This window comes from Zingiber officinale, chromosome 8B (genome assembly GCF_018446385.1).
Source record: "Zingiber officinale cultivar Zhangliang chromosome 8B, Zo_v1.1, whole genome shotgun sequence".
Lineage (NCBI taxonomy): Eukaryota > Viridiplantae > Streptophyta > Magnoliopsida > Zingiberales > Zingiberaceae > Zingiber > Zingiber officinale.
The window spans coordinates 60049095-60063476 of record NC_056001.1 but is presented as its reverse complement, the minus strand read 5'-3'; the positions used below and the strand labels follow the sequence as shown (position 1 = coordinate 60063476).

At 38.8% G+C, this 14382-nt stretch overlaps 1 long non-coding RNA gene across 1 annotated transcript; it reads left to right on the top strand.

Annotated features, from left to right (window-relative positions):
* The first annotated feature begins 5949 nt into the window (after positions 1-5949).
* On the top strand, positions 5950-7315 carry LOC122016154. The gene is made up of 4 exons (XR_006121075.1): positions 5950-6513; positions 6590-6699; positions 6776-6861; positions 7251-7315. It is a non-coding gene; the product is annotated as an uncharacterized LOC122016154 (long non-coding RNA).
* The last annotated feature ends 7067 nt before the right edge of the window (positions 7316-14382 follow it).

The window sequence follows — 14382 nt, the reverse complement described above, 5'->3', positions numbered from 1 at the left end:
CCACCAGACACATGTACACAAGATATAAGTACAATCAACATGTATCCTCCAGTAAAAACACAACAGACATGTGTATATACCCTAAACATACAATCAACACAACTCCTCCAAAAGTACATGACAAATACGTGTGTACATACAACATGCAAATGCACGGTCAACCAGATGACTCCTATAACACATCCCCACCTATGTACAGTCAACATCATATACCCAATCAGCATGGTAATACCAACAACCCGACAATCCCTACAAGGCATACTCTACACGTGAAATCACAACAGAGTAGATATCAAGAGTGGAGACTGTATATGAATTAAATAGATCATCACAAGGGTCAAGCATAAGTATCATGTAGGAAAAATAGCAACCGATCATGATATAAGATAAAGCAGCCTAATCCATCCAATAATAACCATGCACTAAGTACAAGAAAATCTACATAGAAGCCAAGGAAGAAATACCCGCCTTTATCTGTAGATCGTGTCCAATATAAATCTCACGTCGTGATAATTGTCCCATATCAAGGTCCTGTATCAATCAATACATATATTTCATTTAGCTAAATTCATATGATTAAATAGCTAAATAAAATCCCTAATCCAACTAGGATCACTCCAACTAAATCTGATCTCTAATTAATCCTCCAAACAATCCTCAATCAATCCAACACATACCAATAACGATCATGTTTAACTCCACCTAGTGATCCAAATCCAATACGATATTAAATCCATCCTTAATCCAACTCCTTCTAAACCAAACATAATCCACAACCATCAATTAATCCAATCAGAACTCCTCATGAATTAATCCAATTCAATTAGTTAACTCTTATTGTTAACATGCTTCAATTATCCAACCCATAACTCATCCAATCCAAAAATCCATAATCTAATATCAATATGAGTTAAATCAATACATCTACTCACCACTTATAATCTAAGCAAGCATAAAACCCTAGATTCCTTAGAAAACCTAATTTAGCATCATACTAATGAGAATACCATAGGTACATCACTAGAAAACACTCACCTTGAGGTATGGCAACAAATCCAGTAGCTCAACAGCACTGTGATCCCCTGTCCGAAAACTACAAGAGCATACACACATACCTATCTTTCCAAGATCAGTCCAGGAAATAATTGCACAGTAATGAATTTGCTGAAACCCTAATCAACAATCCAAAACTTACCTCCATAGACCCTTTCCTGGATTGATCCCTTAACTTATTGATTTAGGATTGCCCAAATTGGTATTTGATTGGTCCTGTGGTGGGTGGCTGGAGATTGTTTGCCGATGATCTGTACCAATTAGAGCTACAAAACCGACAACCAACAATCCCAACATTCTAGCTCATAGAATGGAAATTAGGTCTTAATCATTCAAATTCGTGGCAAATCTTACCTCAGTTCAGCGTACTAGATCCCCCAACCACCAATTGATTGGCCGGCGATAGTGAGGAAGAAGAACAAGGTGGTGCTGATCCCGGCTAAGGCTAGGCTCCAAGAAATATAGTCAACACTCCGGTGGAAAGAGATGGCGTTGGACCTCCCTGATCCAAGATCCGATGAGGAGGAGACGTTGGGCCTCCTCGATCCAAAATCCGGTGATGAGGAGACGCAATGGGCATCCACGGGAAGCAGCTAGGGCACGGGTTCCCCTCACGGCTGAAGACCCATATGCGCAAAGGAAAGCACTCGGTGAATGGAGACAGTGGCTAGATGGACTCGGGCAGTCAGCGGAGGAGAAGGGAGGCTCGGTGGCTACACGGCGTCGGCGGTGCGTCGATGCGATCGAGATGCCAGCTGCGGTGGCGCGACAGCAAGGGAGGAATCAGAGAGGAGAGGAAAAGGAATCACGGCATCCTCGACCTGAAGGGTCGGCTGAGGCACACCGGAGAAGGAGATCGTTGCCGGCGGTGAGCTTGCGGCGATCGGCGCAGAAGCGAGAAGAAATCGCCGAAGAGGAAAAAGGGTTTTCGGGGAGAAGGAATCGGGAGAAAGAATAAGAATCGGGATTTAAACCTAGGTTAGCATAATTAAAGTCTAAGTCCATTCCCAAATCAACTCCCACTTAAATGGGTATTCCAAACAGGCTTTATCTGCACCCGCCGATCGATCCCCTCAAAACCCTCCGTACGAGCTCCGAAAAATTCCCATAAAATTTCAAAAAATTCTGGAAAAATCCAATAATATTTTTCGTCCAATAATATTTATTATTTAATTTTTATGGTATCTTACAGTTGCCCATGATAGTTGTTATGACATGTGTTAGTACTCTTCTGCTAGTACCTATCTTATTATTTGTAGCATGCATTGCATGTGTTGGGTCAATCACTGATCACGATTGATCTACTGGAGATCAAGGATTACAGTCTCAGGGGTTTCATCATATCATACTACCAGTAGTTTTAGTGTCTGTTACTACTAGTTGGTTGAGAGTTAGTCACATACCAGTCTCTATTATTATTAGCTGAGTAGTGGATGATATCTGTATACTCATGATGACATAGTTAGTAGAGTACTGGTATACTCTTATTGGTTTGTTTAGTTTTAGGATTGATTTACCTGATCGACTTGTGCAGTTTTGGTTTGATTTATCTTAGTTGGTTTCGTACTCCTGTTGTTGTGATTAGTAGAGTATTGATTTACTCCTATTGGTTAGGTGTGTAGATTACCCTTGTTGACTTGGATAGTGGTGGATCGATTTTACCTTAGTTGCTTTTGACGAGGATTGATTTACCCTTATTAGATCAGTTAGTTGATGACCGATTTATTTAGCAGTTCGATCATTAGGGTGTCGTCATACTCTATTTTTAGAGATTCCTATCTTTGGGTTGTATCGTGCTTGGTTAGATATTTTGAGAGACATTTGAGTACATGACTTGTACTGTCGTAGAAAGGATTGAATTAGCCGTATACCATTGTCGGCTTGGTCAACTTGTAGAGAATTGTCGTATCCTATTCCATGGGGACTTTGACCATGGACTGATTGTACCTGATAGGATGACTTAGAAGGTACATTCGGATAGGATACCTCCACTGATGTGGAAAAGTGTAAAGCTACCTGCTTAACACGTATGAGATACAACCGTTACTATGGGGTATGAGTTGGAGAGTACATGCAAACATATGATTTGTTCTGGCGTGAGAAAGTTGAAGTTAGCTGCTTAACCTTTACGTGACCCGGTACCACGTGAAGGAGGAAGCAGAGAATGCTTTTTGGAGATTAGGATCTCACTTAGTGATTTCCTTGAGATGTTTGGAGAGAGAGTAGTTCTCTACCTCTTTCGGTAGCATGGTGGTTTATAAGGCGAAGAGATTTGCCTAACGTTGCTCTATTGGAGATCCTGATTCCTAGATCGTTTGGATATGATTACATATCCTTGATGTACCTAGAGATCTACGACCCGTAATGATACGGAGAAGGTGGTATTATTTGATTATATTAGGGGGTTTGAGGAGCAGAGCGTCGATTGACGGTTATTTCGACTACCTATTTGGTGATAGTGCTCCTTTATCTTTGTGTTCATTGCTCGATACTAGAGGTTACTGAACCTCAGATGGAGCAATCACAGTAAGATGGGGTACAAGACAATGGTTAGACGGCTCAGCTAACATTGTCTCTATCAGGTGACTCAAGACCTTGACCACGTGATCATTTTACCAGATATTGTAGTCTATATCTCATATTAGAGGGTTTGAACTTTTATCGGTATTTATCGAGGGACATATATAGGATGATTATGAGGGTGGTGGAGATATCTTCTTGATGGGTAGACTCTTAGTCAGAAGGTTGTGTGACCCTTTGACTTTGGATTGACATTCCTTTACTATGGATATTTGATTATTAGAAAAGATGAGATGATGAGATTTGCCAGACTTTTTGGGATATATTTAGTTTGTTGGCAGTAGGTGTTGAGGGTTGGATGAATTCCTTTTACTCTATCTTTGCTTAGGAGACTATCTGGTATGATTGATTGATGTTGAGGATGATTGGAGATTGGTGGATATTGGGAGATCATGTGTGGTGATATGTTGTCTTTTGATGATCTATTGGTGGATGTTTAGTTTGATGATCTATTATTTGGTGTTTGATGTTAATAGTGACATAGAGTGATATGTCTGTGATATTTATGGATTTGACGATTTGTTGTTGGTAATCCGATCATAGGTTTGCTGTTGGAGATCTTACGGTTGAGTGTACTTGTACAGATATTATGAGTCCTTGGTGTTACCATTTAGGCATACCGTGCCTAGATGTTTTGATGGACTTGATGTATTTGGTATTCCTAGGGCGTTTGGATTAGATTTCATTATCTTCATTGACGATGATGTGATCTATTCTCGATCCGAGGTGGATTATGTACGCTATCTTTGCATAATTCTAAAGATGTTTCGACGGGGACATCTATATGCGAAGTTCAGTCGTGCGTATTGTGATCGTCTTTTATGAGTTTTTGGGACACGTTGTGTTTAGTAGAGGGATATCGGTGGATCCACAGGAGATAGAGGCTGTTATCAATTGGGAGTAGTCGTAGTCTATATAGGATACTCGTAGCTTCCTTGATCTGGTTGGATATTACCGGAGATTGGTTGTGAGTTTATTCAGCATTATGTCGTTGACTGGACTGTTTAGGAAAGGAATAGAACTTTCCTAGACAGATGCTTACGAGATTAGTTTTAGGAGTTGAAACGAAAAGTTATTAACTGCACCGTCTTAGTTGTACTTTCTAGTGTAGACGGATTTATACTCTACACAGATGTATCGTACCTGGGGTTTGGTGCAGTTACGACGTGGTATGAGCGGAACGGTCTCGTACCAATAGTTAGAATTCTCATGAAATGAGAATTTGATATTTTTTTTTTCATGGGAGATTATGTGTGTTTCCGAGTCATTTCTTATCCGGGAAGAGTTACTACAGAAAACACATTGATCTGGATTTACGATGCATTCGGGTGACATCTGATGCATGGAGAGATTTGGAGCATTCTTATTTGTGGAATGACATGAAGAAAGACATCGCGGATTTTGTAGCTTGATGTCTAGCATGTCAGTAAGTGAAGGCTGAACATCAGAGATTAGTAGGATAGTCTCCGTTGATTTGGATATTGGAGTGGAGTTGGGAGCATGTTTTGATGGATTTTGTTGTGGGATTATCCAGGACATGGAGAGGATATGATGGTTTAGGTAATCATTATTGGATAACGACTTTGCTCCCTAGCTATCGATTTGTAGGACGGATTCTTTTGGATTGGGTAGCAGGATTATGCTGTACAGAGATTACCAGGTCTTATGGTATATCTATGAGTATTGTATTAGAGGGAGATCCGCGATTTCACATCATGGTGCTAAGCGAGGTTATAGCAGACTTTGGGTTAAGAGCTTTGCTTTAGTACAGATTTTCACCCTCAGACTGATGGGATAGTCTGAACGTACTATACATATGTTGGAGGATCTGATGATAGTGGATTTTGGATTTCAGAGGTAGTTGATTTATCCGCAGTGGGTTAGATAGTAGTGTGGAAGTAGCGGAAGCAGGGTGAGCTCATAACCCACAGAGTCATACCTTGCGGTTAGAGATTTGATCATGATATATGGTTATGATATATGGTTGGAGTGATATATGAGTATGTTGTTTAGTTGTTACCCTTGGATGAGGATCCCTGAGTTGACCAGTAAATTTGGGGACTAAATTTTTATTAGTGGGGGAGAATGTAAGATATCGCAAAATAAATAATAAATGTTATTGGACGAAAAATCTTATTGGATTTTTTAGAAATTTTTAGAGATTTTTCGGAATTTAAACGGAGCTTGTTTGACCCGTTTTGAGGGGATGAATTCAGGGTATAGTAAAAGCCTGTTTGAAACACTATTTAAGTAGGAGTTGATTTAGGATTTAACTTAAGGTTTAATTAACTTAAACCTAGGTTTTTATTTCCTTTTTTTTCCTCTATTTTTTCTTCCCAAATTCGCCGAGCCTTCTTCTTCCTCGCAATTCACCGCCGAACCTTCCTTCCTCTCGCTCGATCCTCCGCCCTCTACTCCGATCGCCGAAGCCCGATGCATCGTCGACCGAGCTTCCCTCCTACCTCTCTTCTCCTCTTCACCGTCGGCGCAACTCTTCTTTTTTCTCTGTCTCGTGCGTGGACAACCCGACACCGACGGAGTGTTCTCCACCGCGATCTCGCCTTCACGCGTCGTCGGAGAGGAAGTGGCGTGGGATCTTGACGGTACCCGTCATCTCCGGCAGAGCGATTGCATCCTCAACGGTTTCTTGCTCGGGATCGGCTGTTCCTCAGAGGCTAGGGCACGGCTAGGCTAGGGCTTGGTGAGGGAGGGGAGATTCGAGCCCTAGTTTCCTATTGTGGGTGTCCAGTGCCTTCTAGTCGTCCGAGCTTGGATCAGGGAGGTCCAACTCCACTGGATTCCGATTCCTCTTCTCTGCCGGCATAGATCACCTGCTGATTCCTAGAGTGTGACGGGCTGCCGACACAGAATTGAAGTAAGGTAAGGCTCATATCAGTTTTCTAGCGATCTAATCACCATTTTCGAATGGGGATGTAGAGATTTGATTCTTGATTAGTCTTTGTAGCTTTGGCCATCCTTGTTCGCTGGATAACCATGGTTCCGGCCATTCCTGTTCCGACAGTGACCTCTTCGGCCGTGAGTCGATGGAGGAGCAATCCAAATAGGGTAAGTTGGTTGGTTTCGGTTGGTGGATTGAGATTTGAATCTAATGCTATATATTGAGATGTTGGTTGTATTTTAGGATATTTGTTTGGGAGTGCAGCAACCCCACCTTACCCTAGCTACCAATTTCCAGCAGAGAATTAACTAAGGAGAAGTCCAGGTTGGGTAAGTTGTGCTATAAACTAATTACATTATGTAATGAATTGGATTAAAGAATTAATTGGGATGTGAATTAGACTAGGAAATGATTGAGTTGATTGAGGATTGTTGGAGTTTGTGGTTGATTATGGTTTGATGATTTAGTTGATAGGTTATTGTAGGTTGATATCATTTGTGTTGTGGATGGATAAATCAAGATTTGTATCATATTATATTGGAGACTTTGTGATCTGTGGTTGTTTGAAATGAAGTAAAAGATTGTGGATTTAGTTAAACCTAATTGGATTAAGGGATTAGGTTAATTATTTCGATTAGGGTTTCCCCTAATTAGATTGGGGAGTTTATTTAGCTATTTGTTACCTATGTAATTAGCTAAATATATTATGTGATCGCAGGACTTTATTTCGAGGCGAGCGTCTCAACGTGGGATTGATTTATCTAGCACGATCGACAGATTTAAGGCGGGTATTTCTTCCTTGGCCTCTATGTAGATTTTTTTGTACTTAGTGCATGGTTATTATTGGATGAATTAGGCTGATTTATCTTATATCATGATCGGTTGCTGTTTTTCCTGCATGATACTTATGCTTGACCCTTATGATGATCTATTTAATTCATATACAGTCCCCACTCTTGATATCTACTCTGTTGTGATTACACGTGTAGAGTATGTCTTGTAGGGATTGTCGGGTTGTTGGTATTCCCATGCTGATTGAGTATATGATGTGGACTGTACATAGGTGGGTAGGTGTTATAGGAGTCATCTTGTTGACCGTGCATTTACATGTGGTGTGTACATACGTATTTGTCATGTACTTCTGGAGGAGTTGTGTTGATTGTATGTTTGGAGTATATACACATGTCTGTTGTGTTTTTACTGGAGGATACATGTTGATTGTACTTATATTTTGTGTACATGTGTTTGGTGGGATTATTGGAGATTTTTGGTTGATTATACATGTGTAGTGTGTACATATGTTTGGTGGGATACGTGGAGGTATCATGACGATTATACTCATGTTGGAGGTATTTATGAGGTTTGGGGTGTTGCATGGATGATGATTATATATATATATATATATATATATATCATGTTCATCATTCATTGCATCTGAAGATAAGAATTTCACTTTAAATCTAGAGTTACATAATTGACTTATATTATGCAAATTATAATGAAAATGTTCAACAAGCAATACCTTTTTAATTGATATGCTTGATTGTAATTGAATTTCCCTTTACCAATTACCTTTAATTTTTCATTGTTTCCAAAGGTAACTTAACCTAAATTTTTGAACTTGATACTAGTGAATTTGTGTTGATCCCCAGTCATGTGTCTAGAGCAGCTACTGTGCAAAATCTATTTGCCCAAATCTTTGGATTCCTATAAAATGTAGGAGTTAGACCAAAGTTTGGTTTAATGGACATTTTAAGTTGTTAGTTACTCTTTAATTTTAATAATTGATTAAGTTTAATTGTGTTTTTAATTATTAATTAAATTTTAATTTAAGTTTAATTAAGTTTTTTTTAATTTAGTTTAACTATTAAGTTTTAATTAGATTTAGGTTTAATAATGAATTATGTTTTAAAATAATTTTTAATTAAGTTTTTTAAAATACTTTTAACTAAGTTTTACTTAAGTTTTAAAATAATTAAGTTTTAAATTTTTAATTTTAAGGTTTTAATTAATTTTGAGGTTAAGTTAATAATTTTAGATTTAATAATTTTATTTTAATTTACGCTAATAGTAATAATTTTTTAAGTTAATAGTTTTTATTTTATTTTATTATTTTTTATTTAATAATTTTAAGTTGAGTTCTAAGTTGGATTAATATATTTTTTTAAATTGAATTTAGTTAAATTGACTTTGATTTAAGTTTTAATTATTTTTTAAATTTAACTTTAAGTTAAGTTTAAAATAATTTTATATTTAGGTTTGAATTAATTTATGATTTAAGTTATTTTAAGTTCAAGTTAATTAGGTTTACAAATTTAAGTTTGAGTTTAAGTTTTAATTAATTTCAAATTTTAAGATTTTAGTTATGTTTTTAATTTTAAATTTAATTAGGTTTTGATTAAAAAATTTAAGTTTAAGTTAATTGAATTTAATTTTAAGTTTTAATTAATTTTAGATTTTAAGATTTAAGTTAGTGTTGATTCGATTAGGTTAAATAAAGAGCCTATAAAAAAATATTGTTGAACCCATGTTAGATTCAAACTTAGCTTTGGGTTAATCAAGTAGGCTTCCTAAAGATAATTTTTCAGTTCAGTGGCAAGACATATGACCTTGTGTATCAACGGTGGACCAGTTACTGAATACTTTCTGAAATATTCCTGTCCAAAAAAACTTAATACTAAGTTTGGTCTAACTAGCCCATGTTTGACTGGAGTAACTTCGGCTAGATCCACTAAGTCTAGTGCACCAGGTAGAATACACAAGATTTAGCCTAGACATGCCTTTGACAAAACTTCCTTGATGTACTATCATCCCAATTCATTCCGATGTTATATTATTAGGGTTTGGTAAACCTTTTTAATTAACCATTCTAATCTAAGCAGAAAAGCAAACATAATCCTAAGTATTCATAGTAGATCAAGTTGGTTGAACCAATTTTCTATTTGCTCCCCCTGAGTTTAGATATAATCTTTCTAAGTAATGAATTTGACTCTTAGGGATCAAATATTGATTTGGTTTAATTGGTTTGGTTAAATAGTTTTTAGGGATCCATGCTTGGACTTGATTTCTAACATTTTGACTGATTGGAGATAGATACGATTTGTTGGTTTTTTTAGGGTTATAGCCAAGGCCTGATTTATTGTACACGGCTCGTTGCGACCCAAGTACCATATTTAAACACTTAGATCCCAGCTCGAACTTTTTCAACATTTTTTTGAGTCGCTCAACTTGACCTTTCAAGTTGGAATTTTCTTCCTCAAGTCTTGCAACTTGAGTTGAAGTTCCAACTTGAACTTGGTTAGCCAAATTACTCAAGCTAACTTGATTCTTAAGGTGGTTAATTTCCTTACGTAGTAAGTTATTTTATTTTTATGAATTTTTTAAATAGACATTTGACTACTTAAGTAAATTCAACTTGGAATAAAATGTCACTATATCAAGATCTTCGAAAATAGATACGGATCCGTAACTTCTCTTGTACTTGGTGTCGATCTCGGACTTGTACTCTTCCTCGGACTTGGAATCTTCATTTCTTGTTATAAGGGCAAGATGACTCGAGTGCTTCAGTTCTTCCGCATCGGACTCTTCGGAAGATGACTCGTCCCACGTCACTTTGAAGGCCTTCTTTCTTCTTGTTGATTTTGAATTTTCCTCCCTCCGATTAGGCCATTCCCTTTTGAGATGCCACTTTTTGTTGCATCCATAAAAAATTATTTCTGATTGGTTTTGTATCTGGTTGACTAGTGTCTTCATGGTGCTCCTTTTGAATTTCTTCCTTGTTAATAGTTTTTGAACCATGTTGACTAACTCCTCTTCATTGGTTAAGTCTGAGTCAGACTCACTTTCTAGTTCCTTCTTGGCCCTGATCTTGGTTTCTTTGCTTGATCTTACATACAAAGCAATTCCTTTCTCGACTTGACTCAAGTTAAACTTTTCATGTAATCCTAATTCTCAAAATAGTTCATCTAATTTAAGAATTGAAAGATCCCTCGAAACTTTGTATGCATTTATTATTGATGCTCACAAAGCATTTCTTGGGAAGACGTTTAGTGCGTACCTTATTGTGTCACGATTCTCCAGGTTGTGTTCGATTAGATGTAGGCCGTTGAGAATGTCTTTCAGTTAAGCGTGTAGTTGTGTGGTCGTCTCTCCAGGAAGCATTTTAATATTAAATAAATTATTTAATAACAAATCTCTTTTGTTTACCTTAGATTCATCGGTTCCTTTGTGCAGCTTTATCAGATGATCCCAGAGTTCTTTTGCATTTTTGTAGGTCCCGACTCGATTAAGTTCCTTCATTGTTAGGCCGCATTGAATGGTGTTGATTGTTTTGTAGTTCAGTTCCGCCTTCTTGATCATCGGAGGAGTCTAGTCTTCTGGTTCTACCGGCTTTCCATCTTCTATTGAGGGAGTGTAACCTTTGAGTATGGTGAACCAGAGTTCGATGTCGGATTTGAGGTAGCATTCCATTCTGTTCTTCCAGTAGCTGAAGTTCTCTCCTTTGAACAATGAAGGGCGGATTGTGCTATATCCTTCTTGGTAGGAATTTGCCATCTTTGCTATCAAAGAAAAAGAAAAAGAAGATTTCCAAAACTCTTGTCTTGGGATTAGTAGTGCAGAATAAAAATATTAAGAACAAAAAAATCTTTTTAAGAAGAAAAGAAAAAAAATTTAAAATTACTTTGAAAAATGATTAAGTATTTTCAAAGCTACCAAACTCTAATACCAATTGAAGGATCGATAGAAAGCGATAGAGGGAGGGGGGTGAATATCGCTCTTTAAAAACTCTTCTTATCATATCATACAAACAATCACAGTAAGCAGCGGAAAATAGAATAATAAAATAGATGACTTGGGTGGTTACTTGGTTCGGAGCCTATATCAAGTCCTACTCCAAGGCCCACGATCCTTGATCGCACTATTAGGCAATTCACTATAATTTTTCTTTCCGAAATCTTCGGAAAGAAGTAATTCGTACAATGAATAATATAAGATAGTAACAACCTACTATCTTATTGAAACTAAGTACAATGCAGGCAATATAAAATTATACCAATAGTAGAAAAATGATAAAGCTCGGTCGACACTTGAATGAAGTAGTAGCTTGCTTGAAGAAGTGTTGCAGAGCAATTCCACGAAACTTTTGCACAGAGGTGAACAAAAACCTTGATTGACTTGATTGTGTTTCAGCCTCGGACCTTGGGCCTCTTTTTATAAGAATCGTCAACGTTCGATCGACCGATCCTTGGGTTCGGTCGACCGAACCCGCTCCCTTCCTTTTCATTGAGATCCGATCTTTGGGCATTGATAACATTTAATGGTTTAGTCAACTGATCACCTTGTTTGGTCGATCGAATAGTGAATTTCCCTGTTCGTCGAGATTCACACTTAATGCTTCATTAATGTAGTGATCATTCGGTCGACCGATCAACCTGGCTTCTTTCTTTCTTTGGGTCGAGTCTGCTCTCTACCATTTCATCATTGTTCGGTCGACCGATCTGCTGGTTCGGTCAATCGATCAGGCTTGACCAGACTTTGCTTTGTCCTGCTCTGGTCTTATTTCTGATTTGAGTCAGCCTGGTTCGATCGATCATTCCCTATGTTCGATCGACTGATCATGCTGAACCTACAACACAGAGTTAAACAGAATATTTTTGCAGAACAAAGGTTAGCATAGTAATATATATGAAATGCATGAGTAGTAATGGACAGTGACACTGTCTTGATCTCAAATTGGAAACCTTCCCAGTTTCTTCAGTTGGATCAGTGACCTAGGGTTTGTTCCTCCCCGTAACACGACCTCACTGTCGCTCCTCCAGCCGCTTATCTCAACTTACCTACCAAACCTTGGTCCTCCAGACCTGTTTGGACTTTGCCGCTTAGCATCGGATCAGCCCACCAGGACTTTCCCTCGATCTTCGATCCTCCAAACCTATCAAGCTTCCCCGCTAAGTGTCAAATCCTCTCGATCCACTTGGTCTTTCCACCTACCTTCCACAATCTGCTAAGTCTTTCCTGCCTAGTCGCGACTAGGGCTTTTCCAGTTGAGTAAACATCTTGCACACTCAGTTATCTTGTTATATTGCCACAAGACTTAACTTGAACCTTTGACAACATCAAAACTTAGGCTTGATGCTGGTGCACCCGACACCAATAGACCCTTGATCTCTATCTACCCGGTTTTGTTTCTCTGAGGGTGTGTGGAACAATGCTCGATGAAAGGGGATCGACGCATCCCAGTACGTGTTGGTCGGCTTCTTATTCTTCCCCCGAACAAATATGTTCTCCGCTCAATTTTTATATCTGGCTTGCTGTCTCACTGCTGATGCCGTTGGTTTATTTATGTGTCGCTTGACCATCGCCTGTTATTGCTGCTCCAACATTTTGGCCGCTCGGGCTTGTATTAGCATATCCAACTCTTCCTGCATTAGTGTTACCCTCGTGAGTCATCAGCGTCCTCCATCTCTACGTATCGAATACAGGCTGCATTCCCACAAACGACGCCAATATAATCCTGTTCGAAAATCGTGAAGAATGCTGGTTGGGGATGTGACTTCTCGGTTGACCGCGTGAAGACTCGATTTTGATCTGCAATATAAGCAACGTCAGTGTCGGGCTAGGGAAGGGGTCTCCGGCGTTGGCCCTCCGATTTTCAAGTCAGTCACCAGAACAATAGAAGAAGGTGGAGCAACAGTGAAAGCACAAGCGTGAATGATGAATAGCATATACCTCCGCCAGTGCATAAATCCCCTTTATATAGTGCTACAGTAGGCGACGTGCATGCTCCTCAAGGTGCGGGCATGTTTTTCCAACCGTCCTATGAAAGGACATGTCAGAAAAGTATCTTTGACACCATACCTTAACATGACATGTAAATCCCTGATATGACCGTAGAAGATTCCGTCGTACGATTTGCCTGTTGACCAGGGCTTGCTATCAGCGGCATTACCTTCCAAAGAGATATTCTGAGATATGGGAGAGACCCTACTGTTTGACCGAGTGGGGTAGCCGCTCGGCCCCGGTCGATCTCAGTTGCTCTTTTTCGTTGTAGTTTGGTTCGGCCGATGGTCTCTAACTTGTTTGGACATGAGCTCCAGTTGACCGGTACTCGCTTGGTCAATGGTGCGCCATCTGATATTCTTTCTATATGACCTCCTCCGGGAGAGCGATCTATTTCATTGAGTTTCCTGTCCGATCGGACCCTTCAAACCTGATCGACAGTTGAAATCAGCCTCTGATTGACAACTGAAGTTGACCTCTGTTCGGCTTATCTTTGGTAAGCCCGTTGGTTCTTGGCGTTGACCACCTTAACTTTGACCTCTACATCGATTGCTATCTCCGTCTTTGACCCGTAGTTGATGGGCTCCCCTATCAGCGCATCATATAATATGTCCGAACTATTGCTACAATCAGGAGTTATGTTTCCAATTTTAATTTTTCATGTCTGGTCTTAACGTTAACTAGTTGCAGCATCTACCATCAAATCTTCTATACCTGGTAAGATTAAGATTAAGACTGCTATTGATTATGAACATAGGAAATAAGTATAAATGTTACATCTCTTCCTGCTCGTAAAGTTGCTATGCTATGGTGTTGTTGTCCCTCAACTCTTTTCTTGTTCCGCAAATAGGTAGTTGAAGTTCGTGGAAAAGTTGATAATATTGGCTTTGAATTGAATAGCCTGCAATAACTGCTTGAGCAATTTGCCAACTTCTGTTTTGCTGAATTTGGTTATGCAGTTCCTTTTTTAATGATCACATAATTTTCTAAACAGAATGGGAGGGTGAGTTCCATCAAAGACGAGCAGGTGAGCAATTTGAAATTGTTGTGCTTTTAGCCGTTGTTCAAAA